General features: G+C 36.2%; 1 protein-coding gene and 1 long non-coding RNA gene across 2 annotated transcripts in view; one reads left to right on the top strand and one right to left on the bottom strand.

The window, feature by feature from the left end:
• LOC309651390 (uncharacterized protein) overlaps positions 1-16,686 on the bottom strand; it is a 797,009-nt gene that overhangs the window by 4,223 nt on the left and 776,100 nt on the right. The window lies entirely within an intron of this gene.
• On the top strand, positions 3,331-14,974 carry LOC309651406. The gene is made up of 3 exons (XR_014258101.1): positions 3,331-9,381; positions 9,678-12,977; positions 13,013-14,974. It is a non-coding gene; the product is annotated as an uncharacterized lncRNA (long non-coding RNA).

The following is a 16,686-nucleotide window of genomic DNA, read 5'->3' on the forward strand; positions in this document are numbered from 1 at the left end:
TGTTCTATATTGTAGGTATTTAAATTATGAGTAGGTGGGGTTAGGGTTTGAGACTGGAGATATCAGATGTCATTGAGTGTCTCCTATGCCAGGCTAAAGACCTTAGACATTTGCCTGATGGCTGGGGAAGATAATCAAAAGGTTTTCCATGAGTGTTGATCCACAGTTATGCCGTAAAAAGATCTCTAATGGCAAGTTGGAAGCATAGCTTGAAAAGAAGTGAGGTGAAAAGCCAGGATGGTTGGTCTACAGTAACTATAACTGAAGGTCCAAGGAGGACTGTATGAGTGGGGGGAAAAAGGAAGAACTATCATAAATATATTCTTAAGAGATAAAATTGGTGGAGCTTGGATATTGATTAGAATTAGAGAATGCAGGGGGAAGGGATTTAGAAAATTGTTATATTTATCATGTTTCTATCTTAAGGATCTAATTGGATAATGGTTCCAGCAAATGATATATAGAACTTGGAGAAAAAATGTGCAGTTTTATAGGTAGAAGAAAACCTTTGTGGGAGCCTCGCTGAAGTTTGTGTATGATTGAGATATTTGTCTACAATATGTGATCTCAGTTGGGCACACTTTAAAATGACCTTAAATTGATTCAGAAAATTCTGGTTCTCTTCTCTGTAGCACTTACACTGTGCAGAATACGGATTAGACTTCTCAATCTCTATTGTAAAATATTTGCACTGCTATTTCAGGAATCCAGAATTCTCCTGTTCTTGGCTCATAACAAGGAGTTTAAAGTTGAAGTTGTTTTTCTTCATGCAAAGGATAAGACTCATACTCAAGAAAGATAACCCAAGTTATCTTTCTACTATCCATCACACCTCAAATTAGTATAAACTTTATCATTTTTATTAGGTTGGTTGTCAAAATGCTTACCTGACTGGCTCAAACTTCTGCAGAAATGCCTTCATTGCACTATTTTTAATGTTAAGCCCTTGGCTTTATTAAGGATAGATTCAATAAGTGGACAGACGAAGAGTGCTTCTAAGCTTTGCTGATAAGCTGCTGTTGAAGACCTTGTCTGTTCTGTTCTTTGTCATCCATATGAGTACCCAGGGAACACATTACTCCTACAATTTAGAGCTGGAAAACTTTGATTCTCTTACAAAGCAGGTTTGATATTTTGATCAGAGGATGGGAAGTATGTAACTCAATTTGTTTTTGCCTGAATTCTCAGAGTTAGAATTTGTGAGCAAAGGTAATAACCACGTTTAATGTTACACTTAGCAAAAAGCCCCAAACCCATACACACTTATTTTATATAGTTCTCATTATTCCAACTTTAAAAATCATTCTAAGGTATAAGTTTTCTTTATAACAAAAAGTTTGAAATTTTTTGAAAGTATGTGGGTTCTAAATAATAGATGAGTAAATCATCAAAAATTCAATAATCGTATATTTGCTTAGAAGTGAACATACTTATATTTTTAGTTCACTTGTTTCTACTTCATCCTTCTAGAAAGAAATGGCTCAATTTGTAAATATATTGAAATCATTCCCACTCAGAATCTTGATATTGGGAAAATTTTGATTTTAATTGTTTCTTGATTACAACAGATATCTTTCCATTAGGATCATGCTTTGCTTTCATCAGTTTTTCTATAATAAAAGGAGATACAATATCTTTTTTAAAAGTTCTAAATGATATCATAGATTTTTTTTTCATTTATTTCTGCTCTGATCTTTATGATTTCTTTCCTTCTGCTAACTTTGGGTTTTGTTTATTCTTCTTTCTCTAGTTCCTTTAGGTGTAACGTTAGATTGTTTGAGATTTTTCTTGTTTCTTGAGGTAGGCTTGTACAGCTATAAACTTCCCTCTTAGAACTGCTTTTGCTGCATCCCATAGGTTTTGGATTGTCGTGTTTTCATTATCATTTGTCTCTAGGTATTTTTTGATTTCCTCTTTGATTTTTTCAGTGATCACTTGATTATTTAGTAACATATTGTTTAGCCTCCGTGTGTTTGTGTTTTTTACGTTGTTTTCCCTGTAATTGATTTCTAATCTCATAGCGTTGTGGTCAGAAAAGATGCTTGATATGATTTCAATTTCCTTAAATTTACTGAGGCTTGATTTGTAACCCAAGATGTAATCTATCCTGGAGAATGTTCCATGCGCACTTGAGAAGAAAGTGTAATCTGCTGTTTTTGGATGGAATGTCCTATAAATATCAATTAAATCTATCTGGTCTACTGTGTCATTTAAAGCTTCTGTTTCCTTATTTATTTTCATTTTGGATGATCTGTCCATTGGTATATGTGAGGCGTTAAAGTCCCCCACTATTATTGTGTCACTGTCGATTTCCTCTTTTATAGCTGTTAGCAGTTGCCTTATGTATTGAGGTGCTCCTATGTTGGGTGCATATATATCTATAATTGTTATATCTTCTTCTTGGATTGATCCCTTGATCATTACGTAGTGTCCTTCCTTGTCTCTTGTAACATTCTTTATTTTAAAGTCTATTTTATCTGATATGAGCATTGCTACTCCAGCTTTCTTTTGATTTCCATTTGCATGGAATATCTTTTTCCATCCCCTCACTTTCAGTCTGTATGTGTCCCTAGGTCTGAAGTGGGTCTCTTGTAGACAGCATATATATGGGTCTTGTTTTTGTATCCATTCAGCAAGCCTGTGTCTTTTGGTTGGAGCATTTAATCCATTCACGTTTAAGGTAATTATCGATATGTATGTTCCCATTACCATTTTCTTAGTCGTTTTGGGTTTGTTTTTGTAGGTCCTTTTCTTCTCTTGTGTTTTCCACTTAGAGAAGTTCCTTTAGCATTTGTTGTAGAGCTGGTTTGGTGGTGCTGAATTTTCTTAGCTTTTGTGTGTCTGTAAAGCTTTTGATTTCTCCATTGAATCTGAATGGGATCCTTGCTGGGTAGAGTAATCTTGGTTATAGGTTCTTCCCTTTCATCACTTTAAGTATATCATGCCACTCCCTTCTGGCTTGTAGAGTTTCTGCTGAGAAATCAGCTGTTAACCTTATGGGAGTTCCCTTGTATGTTATTTGTTGCTTTTCCCTTGCTGCTTTCAATAATTTTTCTTTTTTAATTTTTGCCAGTTTGATTACTATGTGTCTCAGCGTGTTTCTCCTTGGGTTTATACTGTATGGGACTCTCTGTGCTTCCTGGACTTGGGTGGATATTTCCTTTCCCATGTTAGAGAAGTTTTCGACTATAATCTCTTCAAATATTTTCTCTGGTCCTTTCTCTCTCTCTTCTCCTTCTGGGACCCCTATAATGCAAATGTTGTTGCATTTAATGTTGTCCCAGAGGTCTCTTAGGCTATTTTCATTCTTTTTTCTTTATTCTGTTCTGCAGCAGTGAATTCCACCATTCTGTCTTCCAGGTCACTTATCTGTTCTTCTGTCTCAGTTATTCTGCTCTTGATTCCTTCTAGTATATTTTTCATTTCAATTATTGTATTGTTCATCTCTGATTGTTTGTTCTTTAATTCTTCTAGGTCTTTGTTAAACATTTCTTGCATCTTCTCAACCTTTGCCTCCATTCTTTTTCCAACGTCCTGGATCATCTTCACTATCATTATCCTGAATTCTTTTTCTGGAAGGTTGCCTATCTCCACTTTATTTAGTTGTTTTGGGGGGTTTTATCTTGTTCCTTCATCTGGTACATAACCCTCTGCCTTTTCATCTTGTCTGTCTTTCTGTGAATGTGGTTTTTGTTCCACAGGCTGCAGGATTGTAGTTCTTCTTGCTTCTGCTGTCTGCCCTCTGGTGGATGAGACTATCTAAGAGGCTTGTGCAAGTTTTTCAATATCATAGATTTTTATATTGCCTAAATATACCTACATACAAGACTACCATACATATTTTTTGTTTCCATTACATTTCTTTTTAGACTACACCCATGTTTGTGCTTTCACCTTTGCCATGCAGTTCTAATTTTTTCATTTGCCTATGAAACTTGGAGTAATTGGGTGTTTGTAGTTCAGATTTGTGGTAACATCTCAATATGCCTAACTCTTCTAGAGGCTTTGGAAAGGCTTACTTTTGGACTGTAGATTATAGAAAAATGCTAAGCAAGAATATTTGGGAGTCGGAGCTTGTTCTATGAACTATGGCACTAAAATCAAAGAGGAAGCAATTACATAGACGAATGTTCCATTTATGAAGAGAGAATGCAAATGTCTGTAAGTTTTAGCAAGGAAGAAAAGAGATCTTAGGATGGTGTATTAGTCTGCTAGAGCTGCCATACAAAATATCACAGAGAGGGTGCCTTAAACACATAAATTTATTTCCTCACTGTTCTAGAGGCTGGAAGTGTAAGATCAAGGTACTATCAGGGTTGGCTTCTAGTGAGGCTTCTCTTCCTGCCTTGTAGATGGCAGAGTTCTTGTGGTATCCTCATATGGCTTTTTCACTGGGCATGTGCAAAGAATGAGGCAGAGAACAAGAAAGAGATCAATTTCTGGTGTCTCTCTCATTTATAATAACACCACTCCTATCGGATTAGGGCCCTACCCTTTTATTACCTCCCTAAAAGCCCTTGACTCCAAATACAGTCACATTGCGGGTAAGTGTCTCAACATGTGAATTTTGGAGGGACATAATTCAGTCCATAACAAATAGTAAGATGAGGGAAAATAGAATAAATGCAATCCAATTTTGATGTCTTGAGTTTTGTGTCCACTCTACGTTGTCCAGCTCTGAGACCCTCACTTCGTGGCACAGAAGGCTGCAGGGAGTAGAGCATAATTTTAGTAAGGGAGCTCAGTAAGCACTGTTTTCTTTTCCCAAGTTTTGAGTCAGAAATTTTAAATACCTCATATCTATTTGCCTTTCCATTTTGATTCCAAACAACTGGGCAGTGTTGATTATGGATACAACCATTTCAATCAGATTTATACCAGAATTTATGTACTACATTTTCACTGAAAACACATATTCCCCCAATGAAATTAAGCCAATTTCACTTTTGTTTTATGTTTTTTTAATAGCAGCATTTATATGTTTCTAGTTTATTCCATATTGATGTCATTAAAATAATTTTCATCAGGATAATTGCTTTTCTGGAAATTTCAAATATTTGATTTGCTGATTGTTTCTTCAGGGTATATCAATGTTTACAAACTATTACTCTTACCATTGAAAGTTTCCTTGGTGCCATTATTTCAACCATGTAGAGTTTCTGTGGGTTAAAATTTCACAATCCAAGTTACATCTGGGTTAAATCCTTTCATTAATTTTTAGTCAATACAAATTTTAATGTGTGTATTTTCAGCCCCTTCTTTTTGGGCATTAATTTTATCAGTTGGGCCAGATCTAGTTTTTTCCAGGTCTCAAATTTGCAGATTTCAGTGTTACCTAAAGATACATTTCACTTAGTTGTTTTGTTTATGGAATTTATTATTTACCCTGGGTTTTCTAGCAGAGCAAAAAAGGGTAAAAAGCTGGTTTTTAACCTTAACACAACTAAGACCATTGTTTCAAATTTCAAATTTTCAAAGTACCAAAGTAAATGACAACCGCATAAAATTTTAATAATTTAAACACATAGAAATATGTGGCTATTTTACTGTTTATGGGCAAGCAAATTTGACAAGCTTTTGGAAGGCAATTTTCTGTGCCTATTTAAAATAAAAATGAACAACCACTATGATTTAGCAATTTGATTTCTAGGAATCTCTATAGAAATGATAGTTAGGTAAAAATGTACATGCAATATTATCTTTAATAGCACAAATGCAGAACAAACTTAAATATCCATCATGTGAAGAAAAATTTGCTTAGTTCATACACTGAAATTGCATCCATCCATTAAAAGAATCAGAGATACAGATGAGCAACTCCTTATGGGGAGTTGCTGTTTAATGGGTGTAAAATTTCAGTTCTGCAAGAAGAAAAAAGTCTAGAAATCTGCTATACAACACTGTGCCTATACTGTATTGTACACCTAAGTTTTGTTGAGAGGGCAGATCTCACATTAAGTGCTCTACAACAATTAAAACAATGTAAGCGAGATATAGATGAAACATCTTAGAAAGTTAATCTTGATATATCAGCTTTGCTTTAGTAGAGGTATGATGGTTATTCTTGTTTTTCCAATGAAAACTAAAGATATATTTTCAAAATTTGGGAATGAGAGTCATGAGGAGTCATTAATGGCGTTCATCAAATATTTTGGTGCAAACGGTAACAGTGGACTTCCCTACAGTCACTGAATTAACTGTGAATTTGCTCCTTATTTTGGTGAATGACATGAGTGGAAGTGACATATTAAATTTGCGTGGAACCTTAACATTCAGTGCATGGTTCCCCATAATGCCTTCTTTCTGCCTCTGCAATTGTACAAACACAAATATAGAGTCAACTTCTGCATGAATAAAGATAAACCTGTGGTTTTAAGCCCCTGAGATTTGGGGATTATTTTTTACTTACAGCATGATCTAGTTTATTCTGATACTGATCTTAAAAGTTTTAAACGTACTCCTACCCCAGTGGGCTTGTAACAGATTTGGAGCTATTTTGCAAGTCTTCTGTCTCTTCTTGCTTTAACTCCATCCAGTGAATATCTTACCGGCATACAATCTTGTCAGTTGGCTTTACTAGACCAATGAAATGAACATTTTATTATTACTTTCATGGTTCATTCATTCTAGATTTGATATAAGCTCTTCTATCAGTCCTTATTTATTAAATTGGCAGGAGTATGGTAACAAATATTCATCGTGTCTCTGATAATCTTACCCATCAAAGTCATCAGTTTGACCCTTGTCTGAAGTATTTGTGACTTTGATATTCCAAAGTACTACAATAATTGGCTTAAACAGATGAACACAACAGAAAACATTATTGTTACTCTCTCTCTTTTGAGATGCAGGGCAGACTTGATAAGTTGACTGTCTTGTTCCCCGCTTAGCATATGTCATAGTTTCATCAATACGTAAAGTGATATAAATATGGACACTAAAGTAAAATGCGTAGCTACAGTAGTCTCTCCCAAATGATTCTATGTGGAAGTTTGGGGTTTTTTTCTTTTGCTTGTTTTTAAGAAGGGAAATATAACCATGTACACCTAGTACTGTCCTGAGAGGTCCCTAGAGCCTCTAGGGCAAAAGTCAGTAGAACCTTTGTTTTTGTCTTTCAGTAGAATCTTTGTCTTTCCAGATCCCAAACTTTTCTGTGATGACTGGCAAGCGCCTAGGTAATGGCTCTCAGGGGGTTCCACCACTAGCTGGAAGCTAAGAAATTCAAAGGGGCCAGAAACATACATTTATTGCTTTGATTTTCAGGCTTACATATATTTTGCCTACTTATATAAAACCTAAGTGCCAGCCTTGACTCTAAGTACTTTGCATCTATTGATTTAATTCTCAACAACTCTCTGAAACAGATGCCATTATCTTCTCCATAAGTAAACTGAGGCATTGAAAGATTATTTATGTAAGGTTATCTAATTGGTAAATGGATTCAAACCCAGGCAGTCTGAATATATAGGAATGTTCTCAACCAGCATGCTACATTGCCATTAAAAAAAAAAAAAAAAAAAAGTCATCCAAGACAAGTATTATCACACAGCCTAGTATTCAAAGAAGAAAATGAGATAAGCATACCCTGAAATACTGGTTGAATTCACCAAGAATACTGTGATGTCATCCTACGGATGTATTGAAATATGACAGGGGAGATACAAGAACCCAAACCTGTGTGAGTGGCAGATTTTGATATCTATTGACTAGTGCAGCCTGATGACAAAAGCTATGTAAATATGCCGTTAGTTCCACTTAGCAGAATATAAATGTACAATTGTACTCAACACATTGCAGATTTAGATTGTAATCATTTTGTGATATATGCTAATGAGTTTTACCTATTTCTTGTGTTCTGAAATTTTAAATATGCTTCAATAATGAAAAGACAGTTGCACATAAAACAAGAATCTTAATGCTAAACTATAGAACTACAGCATCTCAGTACAGATAATTAGGTGAAAGTGAAAAGGAGAGGAAGCGTGACCTGTATTTATTCATTGTTGTATCCCCAGCCTAGCACAGTGCCACATGAATGAAAGCAGTGGTTATAAGCCAGGACAGTTCGTTGAAAAATGAATAATGCTATAAGAATCACACATTGAAAAAGGACAGTTTTCTTATCATACAGAAGATTTTTGTGATACCAATTCCAAACAAAAGTAGTCAGATGTTTCATTGTCACCCGTGACACCCAGACCTTGGGGCATCACAATTACCCCAAGAACCACAATTATTCTTAGGCTAATTGATCTTAAGTACAAAAAAATGTCCACCAAAGAGGAGTTATTCAATATTGTTAGATTAGAACACTGAGTATTCATTTATTTTCACATAAGTTTCCACCTTCATTTTTTAAGTCATTTAACAACTATACTCAGTAATAATTGTAAAAACATTTCTTAAACTCTCTCACATCCCATCGCTTTGATACTGACTCTTCTGTCTGCCTCGTATACGTTTAAGAACTGTTGTGATGACGTTGCTTCACCTGGATAATCCAGGTGACCTATTTAAAGGTCAGCTGATTTAGCAGATGGACGTTCATCTACTGCCTTAATTCTAACTTGCCGTATAATTAAACATATTCACAAATTTGGGGGATTAGAACTTAGATATCTTTAGGAAGCCATTACTCTGCCTACCATAATATATATTAAAATAAGAAAATATGTTTTCTGTTTTATTTAAATAATCATTTATAATTTAAGCTGCTTTTTATTCCTTCACGTAGATCAGGGCTTCCATCTAGTACCACTGTCCTTTAGTACTGAGAGGTCTTTGAACATTGCTCATATTGCTAGTCTCCTGGAATATGACTCAGATTTTTGAGGGTATGAAGATACATTTATTTTACATTTATTTTTGAAGGATATTTTTATTGGATATAGAATTCTAAATTGACAAGTGCTTGCTAGTTTATTTGTTCTTTCTTGCATCACTTAAAAATGACATTCTTCCATCTTCTGGCCACCATTGTTACTGAAGGAGATCGTCTATCATTTATATCACCTATCCCCTATATGCAGTGTCTCTATTCTTTACTATTAATGTTTTAAAAATTAGTTTTTTGGAAATTTCAATTAAGTGGCACCTAAGTATGATTTTCTTTTGCCTTTTTACAATTTTGGGGCTTCCATGACCGTTTAGATTTGTGGCTTGATGCTTTTCATCAGTTTTAGATATTTCCGACATTAGCTCTTCAAAAATGTTCTCCATGTTCTCTCTCCTCTTTCATCTGGTTCTCCAATTATACACGTTAATTCCACAAATCTTTGAAGCTCTGCTCATTTAACCTGTTTGTATGTGTGTGCTTTCAGTTTATGTATTTTTTGCTGACATTCTGTGAGATTATGATGAAACCTAATGAAATCTTTATTTGTATTATTTGCATTTTTTTTTTAATTTTATTTATTTATTTTTGGCTGTGTTGGGTCTTCATTTCTGTGCGAGGGCTTTCTCTAGTTGCGGCAAGTGGGGGCCACTCTTCATCGCGGTGCGCGGGCCTCTCACTATCGCGGCCTCTCTTGTTGCGGAGCACAGGCTCCAGACGTGCAGGCTCAGTAGTTGTGGCTCACGGGCCCATTTGCTCTGCGGCATGTGGGATCTTCCCAGACCAGGGCTCGAACCCGTGTCCCCTGCATTGGCAGGCAGATTCTCAACCACTACGCCACCAGGGAAGCCCCACATTTTTCTTTTTTTATATATAATTTTATATAGAAATTTTCTGTTGATGTTCCCTGGCTTTTTTCCTAGCTCCTCTAACATAGTTATTCTAATTCTCTTAGAGTCCTTATTGGCTAGTTCCTACTTCTGGGGCATCTGTGGGTCTGCTCCCATTGTTATCTCCCCCCTTGATTATGAATCATTTTTCTGCTTCTTGTCTCAAAATTACCAATTGCATTCCTGCCACTGTATATGTAAAATAACAGTAAGAACAAAAGGAAATAATATTCACCCAGGAAAAGAGGGCATGCCTCATCTACACCACAGGTGTTTTCTACACCACACAGATTGCTAGTATAGCAGCTCAGGCAGTCCAGTCGGTAGCTGAAGTATTTCTGGACTTTGTCAGAGCTTTAGTTAGGCTCAGTTTGCCGCTGGATTTCACGATTTTCAGGGCAGGATTTGGACTTTTTCTTCAGCAGGGCTTGGGATCTGAGTTATTGGCACAACTCTAGATGTCTATGCTTTAGAGGCCAGTCACAAGTTTTCCAAACCAGGTTGATTTCTCTCTGCTCTACAGAGCGGTTGCTAGGTTTCGGATCACTAGGTATTTCTCTTTGCTCTTTAACCTGAATCTCTGCTCTACCCCCAGGCATTAGAAATTGCAGTGCACATGGTGGAAGCCCTTATTCTACCTCCATGCAAGATGGACGCCTCGTCCACCTGTAGGTGATGTGGCTCAGCTTTGATGCTCTCCCATCACGGTTAGTAGGCTGTTGATGTGCGTTCAGGAAGACCCTTTGTGCCTTTGGGGAGGGGTTACAGTAATCGCCTTCAGTTCTTCCCTACCCTCACCTTACCCCATGCCTACAGTGAAGGTTCTGTGGGAAAGAATTGGTGGCTAGGGACAGACTCTCTCTGTTTCTATTTTGAGTTCGAATTCATCATACAAACCACATGCAGCCATTAAAAGGTCATTAAAAGTGTGTCTGGCTTCTCCTTACCCCAAAATCTGTCAGATTTGTTCTTTCTCCCACCATTCCTCAAGGACTGAGGCCAGCCTTGTGTCTTGTTTATTTCTGCATTTCAATTTCTTGACATCCAAAATCTCTGATGGTTTTTAAAACTCTGATCTTACAGCTTTTCCCAAATATTCTTATGGTTAGTTTGGAAATTATGTTCTATTGGGAGTGTCTACATTTTAACTGAAAGCAAAAATGCCCTTTGGTAAAATTTTCATTTTGTCTTTGTTGACTTATCAGAGCAGTTTTGAAAAAAAAATGTAATTGCTATTAAAATTAAAAATAGGTCTAATTCTCCTTCATATTCTATTCTGTGTACATTAGTAGCTGGAAATACAGCAATGGTTCACTGCTTTTATTTCCAAAATGACACTGTTTACTGTTAAATTTGATAAATTTAATGTCACCTTTTTTGGTGTTTAGCCCATTTTGCTTTGTGTATTCCATTTACATATCAAAATAGCTACAGTGTGCAAAATAGTGGGTGTAAATTTTGCACACCTTATTAATAATGAATATATAAATCAGCTTATGGACATGGACTTAGATCTATGGAAGATGCTACCAGGTGGCAATGCTAACATGTAAATCTCCATAGTACCTAATTATAGCCCTTCAATGTCATGGTGTAGAAAATCATCAGGGCTCCAAGACAATATATGCCTTGATAAAAGTAACCAAGCATTATTAGTAAATTGCCTTCTATTAGAGGAGTGTGAACTTGAAAATGCAAAAGAAGCAAGAATTAAAATATATTTATATATTATCCTGTGTGATAAAATTATTTAAGGAGACAGAAAAATACATGTGGATGATTAAGATGATAGAAATAATTAGAGGGGAATTCAGAGAAAAGTAAATCAGATAGACACAAAGTTAAATCACAAACAATATAAAATGAGCTGCTATACTCATTTTGTAATATGGCAAGTAAGTTGAACTCTGGGCTGTCTAGTGTTTCACTGTGTCAGCAAGGTTTTTACTTGTAATTAGAGTGGCAGAAGTTATGCATTTAGAATACATCATAATCAGGAAATTGTTTTAATTCCTGGAGCTTCAGATGTTTCCTGTGAAGACAGGTGATTTTTTTAAATTGTCCCTCCCAGCCACAGGGTTTTTGCTTAATCTCCCATTAAGTTCCCAAGAACTGGTGTCTGATCAGTTACTCTTATTATAGTCCTCTCTGAGAGAGGCTTCAATAATTCCTCAAATACTGGGCAACTGCCTAGAGAAGGAAGCCTCCTAAATGTCAGCTTTCTTACCCAGACCTCGCCAGCCAAGCTTGGACTGTCCACGAGAGCTGTTTCCCTGAGCTCCTGAAACGGAGTGTCAACCAGCATCTTTTCCTTCCTACTTGTCACCCTCACTGATGCTCCAGGGGGTCTCATCTCTCTTACTGACAGAGTGATTAAGATGAGAATACGAATTATTTCACAAGGATGGCATCTCCATGTTCTCCCAACATTTCGGGTGATAAATCCATCCTCCAACTTGTCCATAATTAGAAAGAATGCCTTTGATTTACATTTTGTCCCCTTCCAGAGAACTTCATGTTAAGGATTTATTCCACTTCTCTCTATAGCCTCTCAAACTCTAAAGCATCGTGTTGGGTATGGGGAAGATCACGTGTTGTTCACTAGTCTTTTTCTCTCTCTGCCCTTCACCTCCAGAATCTTCTCAAAGATTCTCTCATTTCTTCCAGCCAAAACTCAACAAGTCTGTTAAAAACCAACTGATACAACTTGATTCTTCAATCCCTCCAACTTCAGTTAATTAGAAATACGTGGATCAGCTAAAAGTCTCTCTAGAATAACCTGGAATGATAGAACTTCCTCAGTCTTGAAAGTCCCAAACCCAGTTTTCCTTGTGGATTCTTGGAATTTCTCTAAAAATATTCCTCCCAACACCACAACAGAACTTCTCATGTTCTCTCTTTTATTCCAAATTTACACGTTCAGACCAATTTGATTATGCTTTTATGGCAATATCTCCCAATTTTTACAAGGGAGTTCTGTTTCTAACCTTGACTCTCAAGTTATTTTGTTGGAAAATTTCTCTTGCTGATTCAGCTAAGCAGTCCATAAAACTACACGGTTACTTTGTGATCAGAAAGAGCTCTTATAATCATTTCCATTCTCGAGCAACATTCTGCTTTGAACAATTTAAAATAGTATAAGCTAGCTTGTGATCCTAAAGGGAAAAAAGCACACCATGCTTGTCAACCAATTTTTAAAGAAAGATTTCATATTCACATATTAGTCTGAAATGCTTTCCACTTCCTCCTTAAAGGCTTAACATAAAAAAAAAAAAAAAAAAAAAAAAAGGCTTAACATTAGGACTGACATAAATACCTGAAGAAAAAAAAAACATGATCTGTTCCAACAGGTCATTATCCATCACTCTTATATATGTACCCTCGGAGTACATAAATGTAGCATGCCTGGGAGTTACTGGAAGTGAGTTCATGGGGGTGTTTCTTCTACTGCTTATTTTTATATTTAAAAAGGAGCTAAGGCTATAGCTGCTTTTTATTGTGAGAACTTTATACAAGAAATCACTGTTCTTTTTCCTCTCTTGCCAACCTTAAGTCCTTAATAGCAAACCTTACTCTATCAAGTTTTATCGTGGTAAAATAAGCTTTGTTTCTTTTTTTCCTCCAAAATTTCAAGACAATAAAATGAGTGTAGTGCTATTTAGGCAGTGAAGAAAGAAACATAATGTTGAGCTACACCCTGAAGACACTTCTTTTGTATTATAATGCTTTTTATCCACAGATGTTAGTTGAAAATTGATATAATGATGTTTCTTGTAAGTCTACCAGAAACAAAACAAAAAGCATTTTAAAAGTAGAATAGATGTAATTGTATGTGATAAATGAGCCTGGTGGAATTGTACTAGAAACCCATAGGGAATAATTATCTATCAGTGGCACCTGCAGAGGAATTATAAGCAGCTGCAGAATTTGATTTTTGAACAAAAAAAAAAATAGAAAAAATAACTTAAAGACTGGTATTAAGAATTGAGAAGTTAGAGAACAGAACAGAATATAGAATGAGAAGAAGAGGATTTAACTGGGATTTCAATCCAAAGATAATAAGAAACACAGCCAGATATACATTTTAAAAAATTATTATGGAGAAATGTACAGGGCCAATTAGGGGAGAGGTAGGAAGAACATTGAGTTTGAAGTTCAGACTCAAAATGTTTCACACATTTAGGAATGTAAAAGTATCTAAATTCAGAAATTGGTTTGTTAGGCGGAGTGCTGTAATAAAAAGTATATAAACTCTGAAGACAAAGATAACTTCCAATCCCTGCTGTGTCACCTACAAGCTATATGGTCTTTGAAAGTTATCTGATGTTTCTGATCATTTGTTTACATAATCATGTTGTGAAGATCAAGTGAATTTGTCTTTGCTTTATACTTTGGACAGAGCTTAGTGACTATTAGGTATTTACAAAATGTGGATTCTCATTTTACCTCTTTAATTGTGAGTAATTTCACAAAGCATTAAAAAGTCTTTTCTTGAATATAGACAGTCAGCTCTTGTTATTCAACGTAGTTCTGCAAAGTGGCTGTGGACACTGAACGAGCGAATACTGAACCATTGCTCCTGGGGGGGATGCAGAGTTACGTTCCTGTGAGACTCGGGTTACATTTTCATCAACCTATCCAGACATGGCCTTGTTTTATAAAACGTATTGTCGATTTGTTAATTCATACCTAGAGGAAGCCTGTCTAGCCCATGCACTCTCTCCATAAGGCACATCACAGTCTTCTTATCTTTACAAACACTAGACAGCACCTTAGTACTACACCTGGGGGCCATGTTAAATATAAAATCCCAATAAAAGGCACAAAAATTTGAAAAACATGGCCCTACCTGTACTACAAAAAGGACACTTGTTTATAGTGCGAGCTCTGAAATGAGAAGGCTGAGTGTCCCCTTGCCTGATCTTACTTGGGAGCAGGCTCATTGGGTGACCCAAATGTTTTACCACTCAGTACACGTCCACAAATAACCACAAAAGTGCTGTGAGTATTGATTTTGGATAGACTTTTTTTTTCTCAAATGAGAAAATTACAGAGGAAAAAAAAATGGAAAGCATTTTGTAACCCTGTTTTCATATATATATTTACACATTCGTTTTTATTATTGTTGAGGCTTCAAAGTTAAGAATGGCCTCAGCCTCCTTAGAACTCTGAAGGCCTGAAGAGGGTGGCCGCTATCACAGAGAAGTGTGGTGGGGATTTTCAGAAATGTTGTCAAATTAGTCTTACTGATGGGCAAGTGAGTGATTTAAGTGACTTATGTGAAAATTAATAGTTAGAGGTTCTTATACTGGCTGTAAAAACAAAATATTAATTACAACAAAAATAATTGAAAAGTAAATTTTATCAACAGGAAAATACTGAATCCTTACTGAGAATCTAGCATTGGCATAAATGTTGAAGTAGAGACCAAAGGACAAATTATTTCCTCTCTGTAGGAATTGGGAACCCTGTGATGGCGGATTATACTGGGATGTGTTTAAGTTGGACTCTTTTTCTGGTATAGCCTCATCCCATGAGGCTATCACGGGATGCACCTTTCCCCTAAACCATGCTACAGTACTCTTCTTGAAACTATGTTGGCTGAGTTGCTCTCTGGTGTTTTTCCACAACTGAATCATCAAGAACAATTTGATTCCTAAGAGGAATGCACCTGCTCAATGGTGGCTTTCCTAAGAACCTCTTTAGAGTGTGCGTGTAGCTCACAACTGAGGGTCACTGTTCTTAGAGAAAGGAGAAGAGAAACCAACAGTTCAAACATAACCCTTCCCACCTCACTCAGATCGCTTCAGTCTCATCTGTGCTATAATTGAACCCTCTACACACTTTGATTGTTGCACTTCTCACCCTTTTTCTCATTCTATCATGGACTCCACTGTCTGCTGTCTACTTCTCTTTGAAAACAGAGACTGTGTCTTATTCATTAATGTGGTTATGGTCTTTAGCACTATGCTTGATACAGTGAAAGTTCTCAAAGAAGTTTGTGAGATAGGTGTAGGAGGGGATCTAGAAAGAGCCAAGACTGACAGATAAGCCAGTGTCTGTAATGACAGGGTGAGAGAGGCACACTGGCTGTCACCCAAGGAGCAGGGCATCTGTGTCCCTCAGTGCAGTGAAGTCAGCCTGGATGTCCTTCTCCTGTGTCCTCCTTAGGGACACCATTTCAGTTTTCACTCAGAAACAGTATTATCGCTACATCATTCTATTTATATGAGGTTAGGTTTCTGATATCTCTGTTTTCATTCCCTTTCCTTTATAGAGGGGAAGAACATACAGGAAGGTGGGTTTTTTTTTAGATCCCTTGCTGATTATTATCATTAATTTCACTCAAAACAAGTAGGTCTAATAGATACCCAATTGCTGAACTCTACACAAGTACGTAGGCTTCTGCATGTGTATGTGTAGATATGCATTTGTGTGTATATTGAATCAAAGAATGTGGCCAAGGAGCATTCATGAATGAAGAAAGTGAAAAGTACCCGATTTCGACCCAATCGAAATAGGGTGACTTTTAGAACTAATGAAACTAAGTAAAAGTTGTATAATAAATTCACTATTTGCTATTTGTCATTACTGGCCAGAAATATTACAAGACTTCAGTGTATGAATTCAGAACTATCCTACAGATCTATAAATTAATCACCAATAGTCAATTCCATTACTTTGCATTATTTGGGAATGGTATCAATGTAATGAAGTACTGTAATATGCTGTACATAAATAACGAGTTTCCCACGAACGGTCCATAGTCCTTTTTTGGTATTTCATACATTTCTGGATGTTGTAATGCCTCACAGTCATTTTTTTTTTTTCACAGTCATATTCTAAACCTCGGTTGTAAGCATATTTTCCTTATAAATGTAGAAGGTTACACAGGAAAACAGGCTGATTTTAGCTAACTGCCTTACTACTGCCTTGTTTTTGTCTTTTTATATTAAAAATTCA

This window comes from Balaenoptera physalus, assembly GCF_965194825.1.
Source record: "Balaenoptera physalus genome assembly, chromosome: 21".
Lineage (NCBI taxonomy): Eukaryota > Metazoa > Chordata > Mammalia > Artiodactyla > Balaenopteridae > Balaenoptera > Balaenoptera physalus.